This window comes from Schistocerca serialis, chromosome 3 (assembly GCF_023864345.2).
Source record: "Schistocerca serialis cubense isolate TAMUIC-IGC-003099 chromosome 3, iqSchSeri2.2, whole genome shotgun sequence".
In the NCBI taxonomy this organism is placed as follows: Eukaryota; Metazoa; Arthropoda; class Insecta; order Orthoptera; family Acrididae; genus Schistocerca; species Schistocerca serialis.
Genome location: NC_064640.1, coordinates 226,131,619 through 226,152,610, shown reverse-complemented (window position 1 = coordinate 226,152,610; position 20,992 = coordinate 226,131,619). Strand labels below are relative to the sequence as shown.

The following is a 20,992-nucleotide window of genomic DNA, read 5'->3' as shown; positions in this document are numbered from 1 at the left end:
TCAAAAAGATGCCACGTTTCTTCCAGAGAGCTGGGACCTAGTTTTGTTTTATATTTATCAACATGACACACACACAGTTAATTACATCATTAAGAAATGAAAGGTAACACCAGTAGTTACTTTGTGATTGGTGTAAGAGGTAACAATCAAAATGCTCACACATGCATGTTGACAATATGGTAATATTGCAATAATTGCCTGAAAGATATGAAGAGGAGAAAAGGAGTGATTTCTAAACATTTACCTCAGTATTATATGCAATAATAGTGTACGCCTGTTTTGCTTTCTAGAGAAACAGTCACAGAGAAAAACTGTTCTGGTAAAATGACTATGATACTAAGAGACTTATATTAACATTGAAAGATCACAGGTTCATGTAAGTGTGAGATAAGCCATTGCAAATGTGAAGTGCTGGTAACCAGTATAACAGCCAGAATGTTGCATGCAAACATGCATGCATTGTGTTGTACAGGTACCGGATGTCAGTTTGTGGGGTGGAGTTACACGCCTGTTGCACTTGTTTGGTCAATGCAGGGATGGTTAATGCTGTTTGTGGATGATGCTGTAAATGATGGTTAATGCTGTTTGTGGATGCTGCTGGAGTTCTCATCCGATCATGTCCTATGTGTGCTCAATTGGAGACAGACCTGGTCATTAAGCAGGCCAAGGCAACATTTTGACACTCTGTAGAACATGTTGTGTAATGACAAGGTATGTAGTTGAGTGTTATCCTTTCAGAAAACACCCCCTGCAATGCTGTTCATGAATGGCAGCACAACAGGTCAAATCACCAGACTGATAAACAAATTTGCAGTCAGGATGCATAATATAACAATGAGAGTGCTCCTGCTGTCATACAAAATTGCACCCCAGATCCTAACTTCAGGTGTAGGTCCAGTATGTCTAGCACACAGGCAGGTTGGCTGCAGACCCTCAACTGACCTCCTCTGAACCAACACATGGCCATCACTGGCACCAAGGCAGAACCAGACCTCCACCATGTCCTCCAATGACCTCTTGCTTAATGGAACTGAAGTTAAAAATGACAGTGATTGGGGTCAGTGGAATGCATGCTACAGGGCATCTCGTGTGAAGCTGTCCTTGAAGTAAACGATACGTAACAGTTCGTTGTGTCACTGTTGTGCCAACTGCTGCTCAAATTGTAGCTGCAGATGCAGTATGATGTGCGAAACATGTTCCCTCTTGGAGGGTGACGTGACCGTCTAGAACTCGGTCTTCATGCGACCTTACATTCTTGTGAGCACCACTACCAACAGTCATGCAAAGTGGCTACATTCCTGCCAAGTCTTTCTGCAATATTGCAGAAAGAACATCCAGCTTCTCCTAGCTGTATTACAACTCACAGAGTCTCTGTCACCTTCTACATCTACATCTTTCATCCATACTCCGCAAGCCACCTGACGGTATGTGGCGGAGGGTACCTTGAGTACCTCTATCGGTTCTCCCTTCTATTCCAGTCTCATATTGTTCGTGGAAAGAAGGATTGTCAGTATGCTTCTGTGTGGGCTCTAATCTCTCTGATTTTAGCCTCATGGTCTCTTCACGAGATATACGTAGGAGGGAGCAATATACTGCTTGACTCTTTGCTGAAGGTATGTTCTTGAAACTTCAACAAAAGCCCGTACCGAGCTACTGAGCGTCTCTCCTGCAGCGTCTTCCACTGGAGTTTATCTATCATCTCCATAACGCTTTCGCGATTACTAAATGATCCTGTAACGAAGTGCGCTGCTCTCCGTTGGATCTCCTCTATCTCTTCTATCAACCCTATCTGGTATGGATCCCACACTGCTGAGCAGTATTCAAGCAGTGGGCAAACAAGTGTACTGTAACCTACTTCCTTTGTTTTTTCGGATTGCATTTCCTTAGGATTCTTCCAATGAATCTCAGTCTGGCATCTGCTTTACCAACGATCAACTTTATATGATCATTCCATTTTAAATCATTCCTAATGCGTACTCCCAGATAAATTATGGAATTAACTGCTTCCAGTTGCTGATCTGCTATTTTGTAGTTAAATGATAAGGGATCTATCTTTCTATGTATTCACAGCACATTACACTTGTCTACATTGATATTCAATTGCCATTCCCTGCACCATGCGTCAATTCGCTGCAGATCCTCCTGCATTTCAGTACAATTTTCCATGAAAATGGAAATCAGTAATCGATAACTAAAACTTGAAATGTTGCTCTTCTTACTGGCCGATTGCATCAACTTAGATGCGTCTTCTGTGTTCTACTGTGCTGCTTGTAGTGTCTCCGCATACCGCAGCACGCGACAAGGGCTTGCAGACGATAAATGTAACCGTTTCAGAGAGAAAAGCGACCAATGTGACGATCTGGCGTTAGGTCGATTCGATAGGAAATGACAGAAACGGGACATTTTCTTAGGTTTTTACTACATATTAACACTTTTCACATTTTCTCGTGTTACGTGGCTGCCAGTCCTCAGTTCATGCAAAATCTTAAGGTGCTCGGTCATGTCCTCATAGTGGCACTCCACACATTATATCTAACGTAAATAAACTTGGGTGTTGCAACAAACAGACTCAGTATTTGAGTGAACTGATCACAATTGTTCCAGTTCAGCAGTGGTGCAACAGAAAGTATGATGCAGTGGCAAGTGATTGTGTGTCTTATTGTTATCAGGCACGTGCACATGTTTATGGTAGTGATTTATTGCCAGATGTAACCATTTGCCACAAAGCCTTCTTAGCCTTACACGGTATTATAAATTGCCATGTAGAGACTTTAAAGAAACACTTCTCTGAAATCTGTGACTCTCAGATAGATGGTTGAAGTAAATATAAAACCAACTAAAATCAACTGTGTGAGTAAACTAAATAGATTTTTTTTCCTTCATGAAATCTATGAGAGGAAGGAAATATCACTATTCTTTAAAGGATACATCAAGAGTGTGCTTACCTGAAGGGCTAGATGAAGCCAAACTATATGTAATATATACTGAGTTTAACAAAGAGCATACTGGTGGTTCAACAACTTTCCAAGAAATTTTTGATGGAAACTTCAATATTTATTTTTGGATACCCTGAAAAAGACATATACAGTTGTAATTGATTGAAATCATAGGTATCAGTGTCATTACTGATACTACTGACAAAGGACCTGAAGCCTCATTAGCCCAGGACCTACCTTACGTACAAAGATGACTTCCTCTCATAGATTTCATGAAGGAAAAAAAATTGATTTAGTTTATTCACACAGTTGATTTTATTTGGTTTTATATTTACTTCAACCATCTATCTGAGGGCCACAGATTTCAGAGTGTTTCTTTAAAGTCTCTACATGGCAATTTATAATACCGTTTAAGGCTAAGAAGGCTTTGTGGCAAAGGAAAGACAAGATCATATGGTGAGAAGTGCGAAGTTTTATTCAGTCCAAAGAAACTGCTATAAAGAATCCGGAAAACATGAAGAAATTGAGGCAATTATTGTTGATTAAAAAAAGAATCTGCCTACTCTTAATGTAACCACACCTGATGTATACAGTCATCATCAACTGAATTTCATAACTTTTAATATACACATATCATCAGACTAAACTTCAGTATTTTACATGTATGATGAAAGTGCCACCTGGAAGAGGACATATGATGAGAATAATCTCAGCCCAATAGTAAAACACATCATTCTTTTTTCCCAACTCAAATGCAAGTCAGAACAAGAATTTCATGGTTATGCATTTTCTGCACTACACAGCTCATGCACAGAAACAACGTACATCTGTAAAAGTAGTTTTCGCTATAAGAGGCCACTGTTATATGAAAGGTCTTGTCAATGCGAAATCTTACACTGAGACATCCGATGACTGGAGGGATGTCATCAGAAATACCAGAATCAAACCATGACCTTTCACTAACATCATTTGTGCCATAGACATCAAATTTGAAACTTAGACAGACTTTTTATGTGTGTTTTATGTTAAAAAGTGCCTTGTGGCAACACCACCAATTAGAAATTTAAAGTTGACCAAAAGGAGGCGAGATAGGTGCTTCACAAGACAAACTACTTTTAAAACTATTTGAAAGCTGGTTTTGCTGAGAATCAAGGCACAGAAAACAAGAAAGTGTAACAATCAAAGTGATCTAAACATACTGAGAGAACTTTACAATGGCAAACTGCCTCTTAAACCTGCAAAATTCAAGAATCTACTACATTTAAAACCAATCTTGACCAATCCCAATCCTCAAGAATTCTGTGATTCACTGGTTCCTGCCCTAGGTTTGGACGAGGAGATGAAGATGACGTTAAGAATGTTGATGACCTGTCAATTAATTAAGTTCCAGAACTGGCAGAAACAGTCAAAGTCCTGATGTCTTTTTGTTTTGAAATTAACTGTTCATGTTCCATGTGTTAAATGCAATTTTTTATTTCTAAATATGTAATAAATAATGTATTACAATGCACGATGCTGAAGAAGTTTATTTTTATACCTATTTTTAAGTTACTTATTTGACTTGAAACTTAAGGAACATTATTGTTGTGTGCAGGACTATGAACATTCTTACCTTTACCTCTTCAACAGCTTATCACATTTGAGTACTGCTTCTGACATACAAACATTTACCAAAACTAGAGGTAAATTGGTAAAATTCCTTCCATAAACAAAGGATTGTCTTATGAAAAATACCAAAGAAACAGAACAGGATACTTGAAGATTTCTGCTTTTTTTTATAGACAATTTTTAATGTTGCCAAAGGTATGATTGCAAACAAAATGTTCTGGCTTCCTGCAAAGCGAATTATATGAGCATGATTAGCCATGATTTTACCACTGAGATGGAGTGCAGCTGTGACTTCTGTATACTGCAACAAATGACACAATGTTTTTGAATCTGTGTAACACTGGCTGTATGTTCAGTATTGCAGAACAGTACTGTTTGTTCTCGCCAAATTATGTTAACAGAGGTCTTATAAAATAAGAATAAACCTCAAAGTGCTGCAGCGGCCTCCAAATGGTCTGTTCATCAGGGCACCTGATACTAACTTGACTGTCACTTTAAGCCATGTTGGGCTTACATTTCAGCAAGATAATACCTGCCCGCACATGACAAGAGTTTCTAATGCTCATCTTCATGCTTGGCAAAGGCTACCTTGGCCGACAAGGTGGTCAAATCTCTCCCCAATTGAGAACATTTGGAGCATTATGGGCAGGGCCCTCTAACCATTTTGGATTGTGACATTTTAATGCACCAATTGGACACAATTTGACACGATATTCTTCAGGAGGACATCCTTCAGCCCTGTCAATCAATGCCAAGCTGAATAACTGCTTGCATAAGTTACAGAGGTAGACCAATGCATTATTGACTTGCTCAATTTGTGAAGTTCTTGCCGTTGAATAAATCATCCAGTTTATCTAAAATTGCAATAATTTATTTGTCTGTACGTTATATCATGTCTACAAATTTCTGTCCCATTCAGATAATTCTTCAGGGTGGGTCTTTTTTTGTTTTATTGTAGAGTGTATTATTATTATTACTTTAAAGAGATTACTATATTTTATTGTTATTAAAATCACAGACATATGTGGCACATTAAAAGTGGCTTATGCAAGATGAGTTTCGGAAGGGAATTGGGGGGGGGGGGGGAGTGTCTGCAGAGACAGCAAGCCACGCACTTTGCACTTTTTACCCCCCCTCCAGGATCAAACCTCAATCTGTGCTTGTGCAGAATTGGCAATTGTAAGAGCAGCAGACTGTATTTCTCTGGGAGTATCAGTGATTGCACAGTACAGCCTGAAGATATTACCAAAGAACTTTCTTACCACAAAAACCTCTTCGTGGAAACAGCTCTGACTAAAAGCAAGACCAGCCGCCACGATGGCCGCATGAGTCAATTGGTAACTGTGTGAAGCGATAAGGCCGGTAGGCCACTTTGTGCTGCCCATGCGTGGCTGTGCACCATGTACCTCAAGGTGACCCCTGGTTCTTTTGTCAGTAGGAGGAAAATATTTTCCACATAAACATGATTTTTGACATTTTGAGTACATTGTTATCTGCTCGGGTCGTCACAACGCCGTTTTAGTACCTCGTCAATGCTATAAACACATATAAACTAACAATATAATTACTTCACAGTAAAAACAGTTTTTACATTTCCAGATTTTGCATTTTCCCGTTATGTTCATTTGGTCCTATCATAGGCCCTATTCTCTCAATTAATAATTTTTTCCTGCAATTAAGAATTCCATATGGATAAATTTCCCTCACTTTACAATTCTGAATCACTACCCCAAACTTCAACATCAGTTTTCAAATTGATTTATGGCGAAACTAAATCGTGTTTGCTCTGACCGACAACATACGATACTACACGGGGCGAAATACCTAAAACTTGCACCACAAATATTGTTGAAATGGAAAGTGCTATTGACGTGCAGTTTTCACAGAATAGGTTGGTAATCAGGGGCTCGTATTGTTAGCCAATGAACAGATTGTAATAATTCTTAGAGATTGTATTTTTTGTGCAAACATACACTTTTTAAATGGAACAGTGCCTATTGAGATTAAGGATCTAAAAGAAGGGTAAATCAGAATGTCTTCTGCAGGATTCTAGTGAGTCGTTTACGAAATATCGTATTTCGAAAAGTTACAATTCTGACTCTTGTACAATGCCAGTGGTAGCACACACTAAAGAACAACACAAGTGCATACACTAGGTATGTGGATTATGACCAGTAATGAGACAACTGGCCATCACAGGCTATGTTCAAAATGACCACTGGCAGCGGCAATACACAGTTCCAGTCTGGTATGTAACTACTTCTGCACACATGCTAGCATGTCAGCGGAGATGTCCAAGCAGGCTGTAGTAATATGTTGTTGCATATCATTGTGTGTAACTGGTATGTCCTTTTAGATAGCGTCTTTCAGCTTTCCCCACAGAAAAAAGTCTACAGGCATCAAATCCGGGGAATGGGCTGGCCAAGGCACAAGTCCTCTACGTCCAACCCAGTGACCTGGAAACAATTTGTGAAGACATGCTGTAGTACTTCGTGCACTATGGGCTGGACTGTCATCACATGGTATCACAGGTTCCTTCTAGTCTGCAGTGGAATATCTTCTATCATCCGTGGGACATGGTCTGTTAGGAGGCTGCAACACTTATGTGCTTTCAGTGTTCCATCTATGAAAATCGAGCCAATGTGCTCATGGTTCATTATCCCACACCACACGTTTACGTTCCACCTGACGAAGCTAGTGGGGATTGTCAATAGACCAGTAGTGCAAGTTTCGTCAGTTTACCTTTCCATGATTGGTAACTTTGGGTTCATCACTAAACAAGATACTGATACATCTGGAGTATCCTGTCTTAATGCCCCTGTACAGAAGTTGACACGATTCTCATCATCGTTTCCGCGCACCTCTTGATAGAGAGAACCTATATCAAGGGAGAGTGCGTAGGACACTTGCCTGACTCTTGCCACTCCCTCGCGCGATTGAGTGGTAGCTAACGTGCGGATCAACCGCAACAGCAGCAAGAACATTAATTTTCCCCTTCTTCTGTCATCACCTGTTTCTTTCTGTTACATTGTCTAGTGGTTATACTACACTACTGGCCATTAAGATTGCTACACCAAGAAGAAATGCAGATGATAAACGGGTATTGATTGGGCAAATATATTATACTAGAACTAACATGTGATTACATTTTCACTCAATTTGGGTGCATAGATCCTGAGAAATCAGTACCCAAAACAACCGCCTCTGGCCGTAATAACGGCCGTGATACGCCTGGGCATTGAGTGAAACAGAGCTTGAATGGCGTGTACAGGTACAGCTGCCCATGCAGCTTCAACACGATACCACAGTTCATCAAGAGTAGTGACTGGCGTATTGTGATGAGCCATTTGCTCGGTCACCATTGACCAGACGTTTTCAGTTGGTGAGAAATCTGGAAAATGCACTGGCCAGGGCAGCAGTCGAACATTTTCTGTATCCAGAAAGGCCCGTACAGGACCTACAACATGCGGTCGTGCATTATCCTACTGAAATGTAGGGTTTCGCAGGGATCGAATGACGGGTAGAACCACGGGTCGTAAAACATCTGAAATGTAACGTCCACTGTTCAAAGTGCCGTCAATGTGAACAATAGGTGACCGAGACGTGTAACCAATGACACCCCATACCGTTACGCCGGGTCATACGCCAGTATGGCGATGACGAATACACGCTTCCAATGTGCGTTCACTGCGATGTCGCCAAACACGGATGTGACCATCATGATGCTGTAAACAGAACCTGGATTCATCTGAAAAAATGACGTTTTACCATTCGTGTACCCAGGTTCGTCGTTGAGTACACCATCGCAGGCGCTCCTGTCTGTGATGCAGCGTCAAGGATAACCGCAGCCATGGTCTCCGATCTGGTAGTCCATGCTGCTGCAAACGTCGTCGAACTGTTCGTGCAGATGGTTGTTGCCTAGCAAACTTCCCCATCTGTTGATTCAGGGATCGAGACGTGGCTGCACGATCCGTTACAGCCATGCTGATAAGATGCCTGTCATTTCGACTGCTAGTGATATGAAGCCGTTAGGATCCAGCACGGCGTTCCATAATACCCTCTTGAACCCACCGATTCCATATTCTGCTAACAGTCATTGGATCTGGACCAACGCGAGCAGCAATGTCGCGATACGATAAACCGCAGGCTACAATCCGACCTTTATCAAAGTCGGAAACGTGATGGTAAGCATTTCTCCTCCTTACACAAGGCATCACAACAGCTTTTCACCAGACAACGCCGCTCATCTACTGTTTGTGTATGAGAACTCGGTTGAAAACGTTCTTCATGTCAACACGTTGTGTGAATGCTCTGAAATGCTAATCATTTGTATGTCACAGCATCTTCTTCCTGTCGGTTAAATTTCGCGTCTGTGGCACGTCATCTTCGTGGTGTAGCAATTTTAATGGCCAGTAGTGCACAACTTTCACGTAACTGGTTGAAGAGGTTGATAAATAATTCTAGAGATGATTCTTGCCGCATACACTGTACAAGAACGAACTGCATTCATCCCACACTCCCCATACACCATGAGCATGGCGGCTTTTGCTGCATTGGTAAATACCATCGTCCACTCACACTTGGATTGACACACACTGACTGACTAGCAAGTCGCAGTGCATTCAAGGAACGCACTAGTACACTGTAAGGAAACATAACAACATCATACCTAGCAACTATGCAAGCTGAATGGCACAACCAAGTATCAGTGTGGGAATTTCTCAAAATACGATATCTCGTTAAGCGACTCGCACTAGAATCTTGCAACAAACACCACTGACATCCTAGTTTACCCTACTTTTAATATGTTAATGTCCACAGGCATTGTCCCACTTAAAAAAGCCTATGCTTGCACAAAAAATACTCTTTCGAATTATTATTAAGACCTGTTTATTGGCTAACAATACGAACCTCCTATTACCAATCCATCCTGTGAGAACAGCGCATCAGTAGCACTTTCCATTTCCGCAATATTTGCGGTACAGGTTTTAGGTGATTACCCTTTATACGAGTAGCCCAGTTGCAAAAGCATCGAAAATTGAGTTAGAGGCACTTTCTTGTACAGGTTTTCACGGACTATGTAATAATGTATCCATCAGGCTTCAAAAACGGTCCTAAGTATTTTAAAATGTGCGAAAATCGCGTACGGGTGCAAAGGCGGCTATGTTTTCTACACGTTAGGTTGCAAAAGCGGCCAAATCCTATTCGGTTACATAAGAGGCAGTCTTAATGGGATAATGGCCGCCGACAAAGGGTGCTGTTGGTGACCCGGGCATATTATCTTCTTACACGTAAAACTTTTAAAAAGTTCCGATTTTTAGCTACATGTGACTAAAATGTTTGCCGGCCGGAGTGGCCGAGCGGTTTTAGGCGCTTCAGTCAGGCACCGCGCCACCGCTACGGCCGCAGGTTCGAATACTGCCTCAGGCATGGATGTGTGTGATGTCCTTAGGTTAGTAAGGTTTAAGTAGTTCTAAGTTCTAGGGGACTGATGACCTTAGAAGTTAAGTCCCATAGTGCTCAGAGCCATTTGAACCATTTGTGACTAAAACGTTTGGGTTGGCAGTACTGGGTAGATTCTCATATGAAACTTCCTGGCAGATTAAAACTGTGTGCCCGACCGAGACTCGAACTCGGGACCTTTGCCTTTCGCGGGCAAGGGCTCTACCATCTGAGCGACCGAAGCACGACTGACATCCGGTACTCACAGCCCTACTTCTGCCAGCGAAAGGCAAAGGTCCCGAGTTCGAGTCTCGGTCGGGCACACAGTTTTAATCTGCCAGGAAGTTTCATATCAGCGCACACTCCGCTGCAGAGTGAAAATCTCATTCTAGATTCTCATATGTTTTTGCTTCCATTGCTATAAGTGCGAAAAGGCATTGTTATACGATAAAAATACCTACCAGCACACTCGGTCCACTGTGTATTTTAAAACGACTTTGTAGGCTGTTTCATTGTAGCACAGTTCGAAATGGACAGGGATAATGAAGAGGAAATTTCTACTATTGTAGTACATTTCGACGAACCCGACGACAATAGAGCTGATATTAGCGTTAATGATGAGTGAGGAGATGCCACGAGAAACTCTACTTCTAGAAAGAGAAGACGGAATGTAAACCAATGGAAACGAATCGTCAAGAAAAGAAAGAGGTAAGAAAGACCACTGCTTAGAGTAATATTCAAATATTCGTTACAATTTTAATGTTGTTGAAATTAATGCCCTGGCAACATTACCTAACCTTTTCTGGAACACATTTCTTGTAAATTCAACGTATTTGGAAATAGAAACACCGAACTTCTGATTGCATCGAAATAAAACTACTATCAGTTGGTTTTCAGTTTCATTTTTCATTTATCTGTAGGTACCAACCGAAAGGGTTTCCACAGATGTCAAACTGTAAACATCCTGCTGGAAAGCTGAAATGTAAAGAACTCACTATGCAGGACGTAAGACGGACCTATCAAAACTTTTACGAACAAAATAACCAAGAATGGCAGAACAATTACATTCGACAGCATGTCACTGTGTCGTCTCCTCGAACATCTAAGATTCTAAGCCTACAGCAGACAAAGTATCAAGAAAGCAACTAATTACGGAGTTTGTGCTCCCAAAAAAGTGAAGGAGTTTCTATAAACATCAGGGTTTGCAGAGCGGCTTTCATGGGATTTTGCAGATAAAAAAAATGAGACTCAACAAAATTTGTCAGAGTATAATGAACAATTCCTCACCTGCAACCGCTGAAAGAAAAGGATGTGACAGAAGAACGAAGCTGTGCGAAGATAGGAAAAATGCAGTTGTCAGACACATTGAACAATTCAAGCCGATCGAAAGTCACTGTTCTAGAGGGAAAATGCTACATCGCCAATGTTTGTCCAGTGAATTAAATGTAAAAATAATGTTGGAAATGTTCTGTGACAAATATCCTGGTCTGGACGTAAAGTATGACTACTACCGGACAATATTCTACAATAATTTAAATATTGGCTTCGGAGCACTTTCTATTGACACATGCTCTACATGCTCGTCCTCACAAAGCATGATTTACTTGGAAAATCGGCCAATGGAAAAGAAAAATTTGGAACATCTGCTTACAGCTCACAAAGTTCGGAACGATGTTTTTTATGAAAGGCTGAAGGACGACATCGAAGGTCAACTAATTTTAAGTTACGACTACTAAAAAAATTTAGTCCTTCCAAAAGTCCCAGTTCAGGCGGCTTATTATTCCAGACAGATGTACTTATATAATTTCACGGTATGCCGAGGTTCCTCTACGAGCAGTCAGACGAAAGACAATGTGACCTCGTATGTTTGGCTGGGGAACTAATTTGTAAAGGGTCGAATCAGATTGCTTCACCTCTTCATCATTAATTGCTTAACTCCAATTTGCATGGTGTCACCAAATTACACCTCTTTTCGGATGGATGCGGCGGGCAAAACAAGAATTCAACAGTGATTGGGATGTTGATGTACTGGTTCCTGTACGCTGCTCCAGTACACGTAGAGAGCGTTGAAGTTTGGTTCACGATCGTCGGTTATTATTTTATACACCCTGATAGTGTTTTTGGAAACATGGAGAGAAAATTTTCAAAATTGAGCGTAATCGAAGCCTTGCAGTATACGTCGGCATAATGGAAAAATTCGGCACAGTGGTGCATTTGGGGTTGGACGAGTGCAAAGTGAGAGACTGGAGGAAGATCGCCACTGACGTCATCAAAGCTCCTGAATCCTGGCACTTCCAGTTTCAAAAGTCGAAGATAATTATCATCACGAAGGCAACAAACAGAAAATTATGTCTTGTGCAAGGAGAAGCATTCTTCAATTCTTAAAAGAGGCAAACGTATCACGAAAGAAATTCTTCCGGAGATTCCAAAAGGCGTCCCATTGAAAAAAGCTAAAATTACAGACGTCGAGCCGCTCTTAAAACTAAACTGGAGAGAGTCATGGCCCGAGGAGGAAAAGTTAAAATTCTACACTGATGTTTTTGAGCAGCAGCAGATCATGGAAACAGACGAATGTCAAAACGACGAGGACGAATGACTTAATTTTGAGCTCTTACATGACGATTCCCCGAACTTAGCTTAAGCGCTGTACACTTCATTTTACCTTGTGATCGTTTCTTTGCAGTATTTCATTTTTCCAAGATTTGCTTTCAAAGATTTCTCATTTTCATGACAGGTGTTAAGACTGAATTCAGTGATTAAATCTGTGTGATGTTAATATTGTACCTTGTAGTAGTTCGTGTTTAGTTCTTTTTTTTTTTTTGTAAAGGTTTCAATCTTTTTAAATATCTTAAATAAAACAGTATTTCAGCACTTTGTTCGTTTAATTTTCTTCCTTTCGCATTATTTTAGTAAACTACTGTAGTCTACCATTCTTACCGGCATAGCCAGATAAACACCGGAATTAATATTTCGGCCGGTCTTGCAACCGACTGCATTCCATCATGGTCGCCGATGCAGTTGCAGAAGCGGGCCGGTCTTGCAACCGACTGCATTCCATCATGGCCGCCGATGGTGTTGCAGAAGCAGCTAACTGGCCCATTCGGTTGCAAAACGGGGTAAGTACAAATTTTTACATAAAAATTCTAGTAAGGGGTTAATGTAGGAATATAGAGACATTTATGATGTGGTCGCTATGATTCTCTCTTTTTTTTATTTAGATATTAACTACCGTTGTAGTACTGCTGTGAGAGCAGGGCTAGGTTTTTTTTTTTTTCCCCCAAAAATCTTTTAAAACTGACTTAGCCGCTTTTGCAACTGGGATACTCATATATGTATTATCCGTTCATCATAAGAATAAAACTGATGAAACATAGTGTGGTGTCACTGCCAGACACCACACTTGCTAGGTGGTAGCCTATTAAATCGGCCGCGGTCCGCTAGTATACGTCGGACCCGCGTGTCGCCACTGTCAGTGATTGCAGACCGAGCGCCGCCACACGGCAGGTCTAGAGACACGTCTTAGCACTCGTCCCAGTTGTACAGCCGACTTTGCAAGGAAAGGTTCACTGACAAATACGCTCTCATTTGCCGAGACGATAGTTAGCATAGCCTTCAGCTACATTTGCTACGACCTAGCAAGGCGCCATAGCTTTGATAATGTATTATATGAAGCACGTATCATCAAGAGCGATGTTCTACAATTATGGATTAAAGTTAAGTATTCCCGAAGCTACGCACTTTTCTTTATAGTATTCATTACGTATCCTGTTTCAGACCTCACGCCAGCCTGCGTGAGTTTAAGCGCGTGCCTTTCGGCTTCCTCTCATTGTGTCTAGGCTGTCTTGTCTAGACACAACACATAGCACTATGTTTTCTTTCGCGTTTGCTGGAATCTCTTTGGACTTCCGTTTCACGTGGGACTGCAGCCAAGCTGTCTCGAGTACTGTCAAGTGCGATAATGAGGGTACTTTTGTGCTGTGCATTACGAGCACATCGACTTACCGGTCAGGTGGTACAGTTAACCTGCAGTGACGTGCTCAGGTGCAGTTCACACGTAAAAAGGGACGAGCAGAGAAGCAATACAGCTTCGAATGTCATTTAATTTTAAGCAGAATGAAATAATACACTGCAAATCTCACACTATACGTTCCTTAGACGACTAGACGAAAACCGCAACAGGTTATCCTCTTTCAGCTAACGTACTGTTGTAATTAAAAACAAGAATGATGAAAATTCCTGACTTAGCCACAGGGCAATTTTTCTGCATAAGTTGTGTGTAACGTCAGAGAGTATTGAAGGATTTCACCGTATAGTTAAATATTGAAGCCACTGAAGGTATTACTTACAGTCAGTCGTCTGGTAATCTCTTAGCATTTCAGTTCTGGAAGTGTCACCTGCTGCGTTGACAACGAGCCTATCAACAACAGAATCCACGAAGCCAACCAGGCGCAGCATTTTCTCTACTTTTATGACGAGCCCTTCTATATCCCGCAAGCGTTCGGCAGTGACGCGAAAAAGCTGCGTGCGTTAGTTCCAGTACGTCTGACAGCTTAGTCTTGTACTTCTCGGGCCAAATCCCGCAACTTGGCCCCAGATCAGTCCTGTTGGGTTCATATTGTAATGGTACAGTAGCAAATGTAAAAATTCAGCATCTGTATGATTTGCTCGATGCTGTGAAAGTAATTGTCTTTTATGTTTCTACGATACTTATTTACCTGCAATACGTGTAACGACATTCCTCTCAACACGGCGGGGTCAGGGATTTTCTCTGCCTCGTGATGACTGTGTGTTGTGTGATGTCCTTAGGTTAGTTAGGTTTAAGTAGTTCTAAGTTCTAGCGGACTGATGACCATAGATGTTAAGTCCCATAGTGCTCAGAGCCATTTGAACCATTCCTCTCAACAGCGAGTAGTTCGCCTTCCGTAATGTTCGCACATGCATTGACAATGCGCTGACGCGTGTTGTCAGGCGTTGTCGGCGGATCACGACAGCAAATATCCTGCAACTTTCTCCACATAAAGAAATCCGGGGACGTCAGATCCGGTGAACGTGCAGGCCATGGTATGGTGCTTCGACGCCCAATCCACCTGTCATGAAATATGCTATTCAATACCGCTTCAACCGCACGCGAGCTGTGTGCCGGACATCCATCATATTGGAAGTACATCGCCATTCTGTCATGCAGTGAAACATCTTGTAGTAACATCCTTAGAACATTACGTAGGAAATCAGCATACATTGCACCATTTAGATTGCCATCGAGAAAATGGGGGCCAATTATCCTTCCTCCCATAATGCCGCACTAAACATTAACCCGCCAAGGTCGCTGATGTTCCACTTATCGCAGCCATTGTGGATTTTCCGTTGCCCAATAGTGCATATTATGTCGGTTTACGTTACCGCTGTTGGTGAATGACGCTTCGTTGCTAAATAGAACGCGTGCGAAAAATCTGTCATCGTCCCGTAATTTCTCTTGTGCCCAGTGGGAGAACTGTACACGACGTTCAAAGTCGTAACCATGGAATTCCTGGTTCGTAGAAATATGGTACGGGTGCAGTCGATGTTGATGTAGCATTCTCAACACCGACGTTTTTGAGATTCCCGATTCTCGCGCAATTTGTCTGCTACTGATGCGCGGATTAGCCGCGACAGCAGCTAAAACACCTACTTTGGCATCATCATTTGTTGCAGGTCGTGGTTGACGTTTCACATGTGGCTGAACACTTCCTGTTTCCTCAAATAACGTAACTATCCGGCGAACGGTCCGGACACTTGGATGATGTCGTCCAGGATACCGAGCAGCATACATAGCACACGCCCGTTGGGCATTTTGATCACAATAGCCAGCCATACATCAACACGATATCGACCTTTTCCGCAATCGGTAAACAGTCCATTTTAACACGGGTAATGTAACCCGAAGCAAATACCGACCGCACTGGCGGAATGTTACGTGATACCACGTACTTATACGTTTGTGACTATTACAGCGCCATCTATCACAAAGCGAAAAAAGTGGTCCAACTAAAACATTCGTATTTATTTACGAGCTACACGAATATGTAATAAAAATGGGGGTTCCTATTAAAAGAAAAAACGCAGTTGAAATCCGTTTGACCTATGACAGCGGCATCTACCGGGCCAACCATAGCGCCATCTGGTTTCCCCCTTCAAGCTAGACGAGTTTCGTTCTTTGTAGTTTTTTCGTTTGATGCTTATTTCGTGAGATATTTGGCCCGGTCACTATCAATGGACCACCCTGTATATATTTCTGAACTAAACTGGCAAAAATGTAATTGTGAACATATCAAAAACTATAAATTTAAGAGTATTTCATTCTAATCTGAATTTCGTATCTTTTAATTGGCTTAGCAGATTTTAATTGACAAAATAGGTTTTCATGTTAACAATGATATATATGTGTAGAAGTAAGAAGAAGGATGTGAATCCTACACATTCCAAGGAATTAAAAACCTGTTGGTCTACGACAAAGCACATTTTAGAATTTCTTCGATGTTGTTAATGTGGTGTCACCGCCAGACACCACACTTGCTAGGTGGTAGCTTAAATCGGCCGCGGTCCATTTAGTACATGTTGGACCCGCGTGTCGCCACTGTGTGATCGCAGACCTAGCGCCACCACAAGGCAGGTCTCGAGATACGGAACAGCACTTGCCCCAGTTGTACGGACGACATTGCTAGCGACAATACGGACGAAGCCTTCCTCTCATTTACCGAGAGACAGTTAGAATAGCCTTCTGCTAAGTCCATGGCTACGACCTAGCAAGGCGCCATTAGCCTTACCTAGTTGAGAGTTATCGTATAAATGTCTCAAGAAGAACGTGTAAACCAACAAAGAATAAAGTTAAGTATATTCCAAAGCTATGTATTTTCTTTATAGCAGTCATAACGTATCCTGTTCCAGACTTGACGCCAGTCGGCGTGTGTGTACGCGTGCCTTTCGGCTCCCTTCTCAGTGTGGCGTAGCTAGCTTGTTACACCACAACAGATTGGTGACGTGCGAAGTGTTCTTTCTGATTGCTTACATATACTTGTGTCATGGCTTCGCCAGATGTACTGTCCGAATTTTATCGCTTGCAGAATCAGCAGACGCAGGCGTTATTGGATGCCCTTGGACAGCTCGTCCAGGGTCAACGTGCCATTCAAACCAATGCGGCAGCTGCCGCTTCACCGTTACCGCATCCACAACTCGCAGTTGTACCCCCTTTTAGGCACTACGATTCAGCGCAAGAATCGTGGCCAGAATGGTCTTGACAGTTTGGCTTTCATCTAGCCGCCTACAGAATTCAAGGTAATGAGCGGCAGCCGTTTTTGCTTTCTTGTGTCGGTGTGTCCACCTACCGTGTGATAATGAAATTGTTTCCCCGACGCGACGTAGCAACTCTGTCCTACGAAGAAATTTTGTCTGCTTTAGACGCCTATTTCAAAGAAACAGTCAATGTAGTTGCAAAACGGTATACGTTTTTTCGTACAAAACGTACGGCTGGTCAAACTAATAGGGAGTGGGTTGCAACTTTGCAAGGCCTTACAAGGGACTGTGCCTTTGACTGTGACTGTGGCCTTTCTTATTCAGATACAATGGTGCGTGATGCAATTGCACAGAACGTTTCTGATGTTCGCATACGGGAGCAAATTTTGAAACTAGTTAATCCCTCCCTTCAACAAGTGATAGACATATTGGATAGACAAGACACACTTGACTGTGCTCAGGAATCTTTTGAAACTTCGCCAGCCGTGTGTAACATTAACCGGCCAGCTGGACGTGCTGCACGGCCCGGTAACCTGCCCTTGCGCACTTCGACGCAGCTGCCGCCGCGCTCTAAACCAGGTGTGCCGCGCCAGCACACAAATGCAGTGAAAGCACATTGTGCTACTAGACATTCGCGTGACACTTGCCCGTCACGCCAAGCTATTTGTTTTTACTGTAATAAGAAAGGGCATGTTCAAAGTGTTTGCCAGAAGAAGCTCAAATGAGACAATCACAACCATTCCAGGCCCTTTGCTTCGCGCCGGAATCGAACCAAGGACACTCAGGCTCGTGGACCTTCGCCCATGGACATTCATGTCGTTACTTCCACCCCGTCCAGTGCCACTTTCTCTAACAGTGACTGTGTTCGTCCCACAAAAACTGTGCGTCGATGTCGCCGGAAATCACGTCAATTAGCAAGTGATTCTGTACCAGCGTCTGTTCAAATTGCCCAAAACAGTCGCTCTTGTCGTCAGCAGGACAATAAACTTTTTGTAGATTTGGACTTTAATGGCAAGGTCATACCATTCCAGCTCGATACCGGAGCTGCAGTTTCATTGCTCAATCACGACACGTACAAACAACTGGGCGCACCTCCGTTGCGTGCCGCAAATGTTAAGTTACATAGTTATTCAGGACAGAATATACCTGTGTTAGGACAGTGCAGACTTCTTGCCACATACAAGGGCCAAACAACACGTGTGTCATTTTACGTTCTTCGTTCTTCTTCTGCTGTGAACTTGTTTGGTTTAGATTTATTTCAGTCGTTTAACATGTCTATTGTAAATCAGGTCCTATCAGTGAATCAAACTGTGCCTACAGACAGTGTTTCTAGTGTATGTGAAGAATTTGCAGACATTTTTGCATCGGGCCTTGGTTGCGCTAAAAACTATGCAGCACATTTGGAACTGAAAGTCAACACGCAACCGAAATTTTTCAGAGCACGCAATGTTCCTCACGCATTGCGTGTTGAGGTCGCAAGAACATTACACGATTTAGCATCACAAGGTGTGAGTGAATGTGCGCAATGCCTCTTCCATTTCAGCTCCGCTTCATCGCTTGCGCCGTACAGGTGTTCCGTTTCTCTGGACGACGGAATGCGTACGCGCCTTTCGCCGGTTGAAATCGGCGTTGCTTTCTAATACTTGCCTTACGCCATTCGATCCCCAGAAACCCCTTTTGTTGATGGCAGATGCATCGGATTTCGGGATCGGTGCTGTGCTTGCGCACAAAGTTGGATCGCATGATCGCCCTATTGCCTTTGCGTCCAAATTGCTCTCGTCTGCGCAAAGAAATTATTCCCAGATAGAGAAAGAAGCTTTGGCTCTCGTGTTTGGTGTTACTAAGTTCCATGATTTCTTGTATGGTCGTCACTTTACCATCATCACAGACCACAAACCTTTGACATCGCTTTTTCATCCGACCAAGCCTGTACCTCCACGTACACCGCAGAAATTCATTCGCTGGTCTATTTTCCTCTCGCAGTACCGCTACGATATCTTGTATCGGTCCACTGCTAAGCACGGAAACGCCGATGCGTTGTCCCGTTTGCCTGTTGCTGAGGATAAAGCATTCGATTCTTCCGAACTTGCTTGCCTGTTCACTGATTCGGAAACCGATGAAGTGGTCGAATCGTTTCCGATTGATTTTCGTCGTGTAGCTACAGCCACAGCTGCTGACCCTGTCCTTGCTACCGTTTTGCGTTTTGTTGCTACGCAATGGCCTTTGTCAAAGTCTCGGATCGAGGATCCGTTGGTTCGCCGATTTTTTGCTCACAAGGAGAGACTTTTTGTTCGACGTGGTGTTTTGTTGTTGCGTTCTGATAATGATCGGTCCAGAGTCGTGGTCCCACGTTCGTTACAGTCCTCTGTGTTACGGCTTCTTCACCAAGGACATTGGGGTATAGTGCGAACGAAACAACTTGCTCGTCAGCACTGTACTTGGTTCGGAATCGATGCTGCGATTACGAATATGTGTTCTTCTTGCATGACGTGTGCCGAACAACAATCTGCTCCGCCGCGGAAAGTCTTTGCGTGGCCAAAAGCCACTTCCCCTTGGCAACGCTTGCACATTGATTTTGCTGGTCCATTCTGGAATGCTCGATGGTTGGTTCTGGTCGATGCCTTCAGTAATTTTCCTTTTGTTGTCCGGATGTCTTCCACGACGTCCTCCGCCACCATCCAAGCGTTGTCTGCTATTTTTTGCATTGAAGGTCTTCCGCAGACTATTGTTTCCGACAATGGCCCACAATTCATGTCCGCAGAATTTCAGTCATTCTGCCAGGCCAATGGTATTCAACATCTGACATGCGCGCCGTTTTCGCCTCAGTCAAACGGTGCCGCTGAACGATTGGTCCGGACTTTCAAGTCACAGATGTTGAAGTTGAAAGAGTCGCATTCTCGGGAGGACGCGTTGTTGCTCTTTTTGTCTTCGTATCGCTCTCAGCCCCGGGATGGTCGCTCGCCGGCTGAGTTGCTTCATGGTCGTCCTCATCGAACCTTGATGTCTTTGCTGCATCCGCCTCATCAGGTTCCTGTGCAGCGGCAGACTCCTGCTTTTGCTCCAGGCGACGTTGTATTCTATCGCAACTATCGCGGTTCACGGCGTTGGCTCGCAGGGCGCATTCTTCGCTGCCTCGGCCGCGCGATGTCTTTGGTTTTGGGGGCCTCTGGTGAGGTGCGTCGGCATCTCAATCAGCTGCGCCTCTGTCGTCGCACGGGTTCTGCCGCTCCCCGTCTGCTTTCAGCGACGATGCCGTCCGGTCAGCGCCCTGGGGACCCATCTACTGGCTCGCCTCATCCCCAGGTGTTACCGACGATGCCTTCCATTTTGCCCCATGGCGACGCGCCGCCGCAGCCGCCGCCGCCGCCGCCGCCTGTTCTCCCGCCGGCGCCGCCCGCATTCGACGCTTCGCTGCAGCCGCCAAGCGCCTCCCTGGGTCACGCGCCGCCGATCGCTTCCCGTGACCTCTTGCCCGCTCCGGACCACATGATGTCATCGCGCGTCGGATACCCCGACGCAATGGAGGTCGACCCTTCGGCCCCTCCTGTCTCTTTCCGGGCGCATACGCCGCATGTTGACGTGCACCCTGGACTAGGTTTTCAGGCGGATTAGCCGCGACAGCAGCTAAAACACCTACTTTGGCATCATCATTTGTTGCAGGTCGTGGTTGACGTTTCACATGTGGCTGAACACTTACTGTTTCCTCAAATAACGTAACTATCCGGCGAACGGTCCGG

The 20,992-nt window shown here is 43.5% G+C and overlaps 1 protein-coding gene across 1 annotated transcript in view; it reads left to right on the top strand.

The window, feature by feature from the left end:
* Positions 1–20,992, top strand: part of LOC126470763 (glutaryl-CoA dehydrogenase, mitochondrial-like) — a 428,045-nt gene that overhangs the window by 86,521 nt on the left and 320,532 nt on the right. The gene's annotated exons all lie outside the window — the stretch shown is intronic.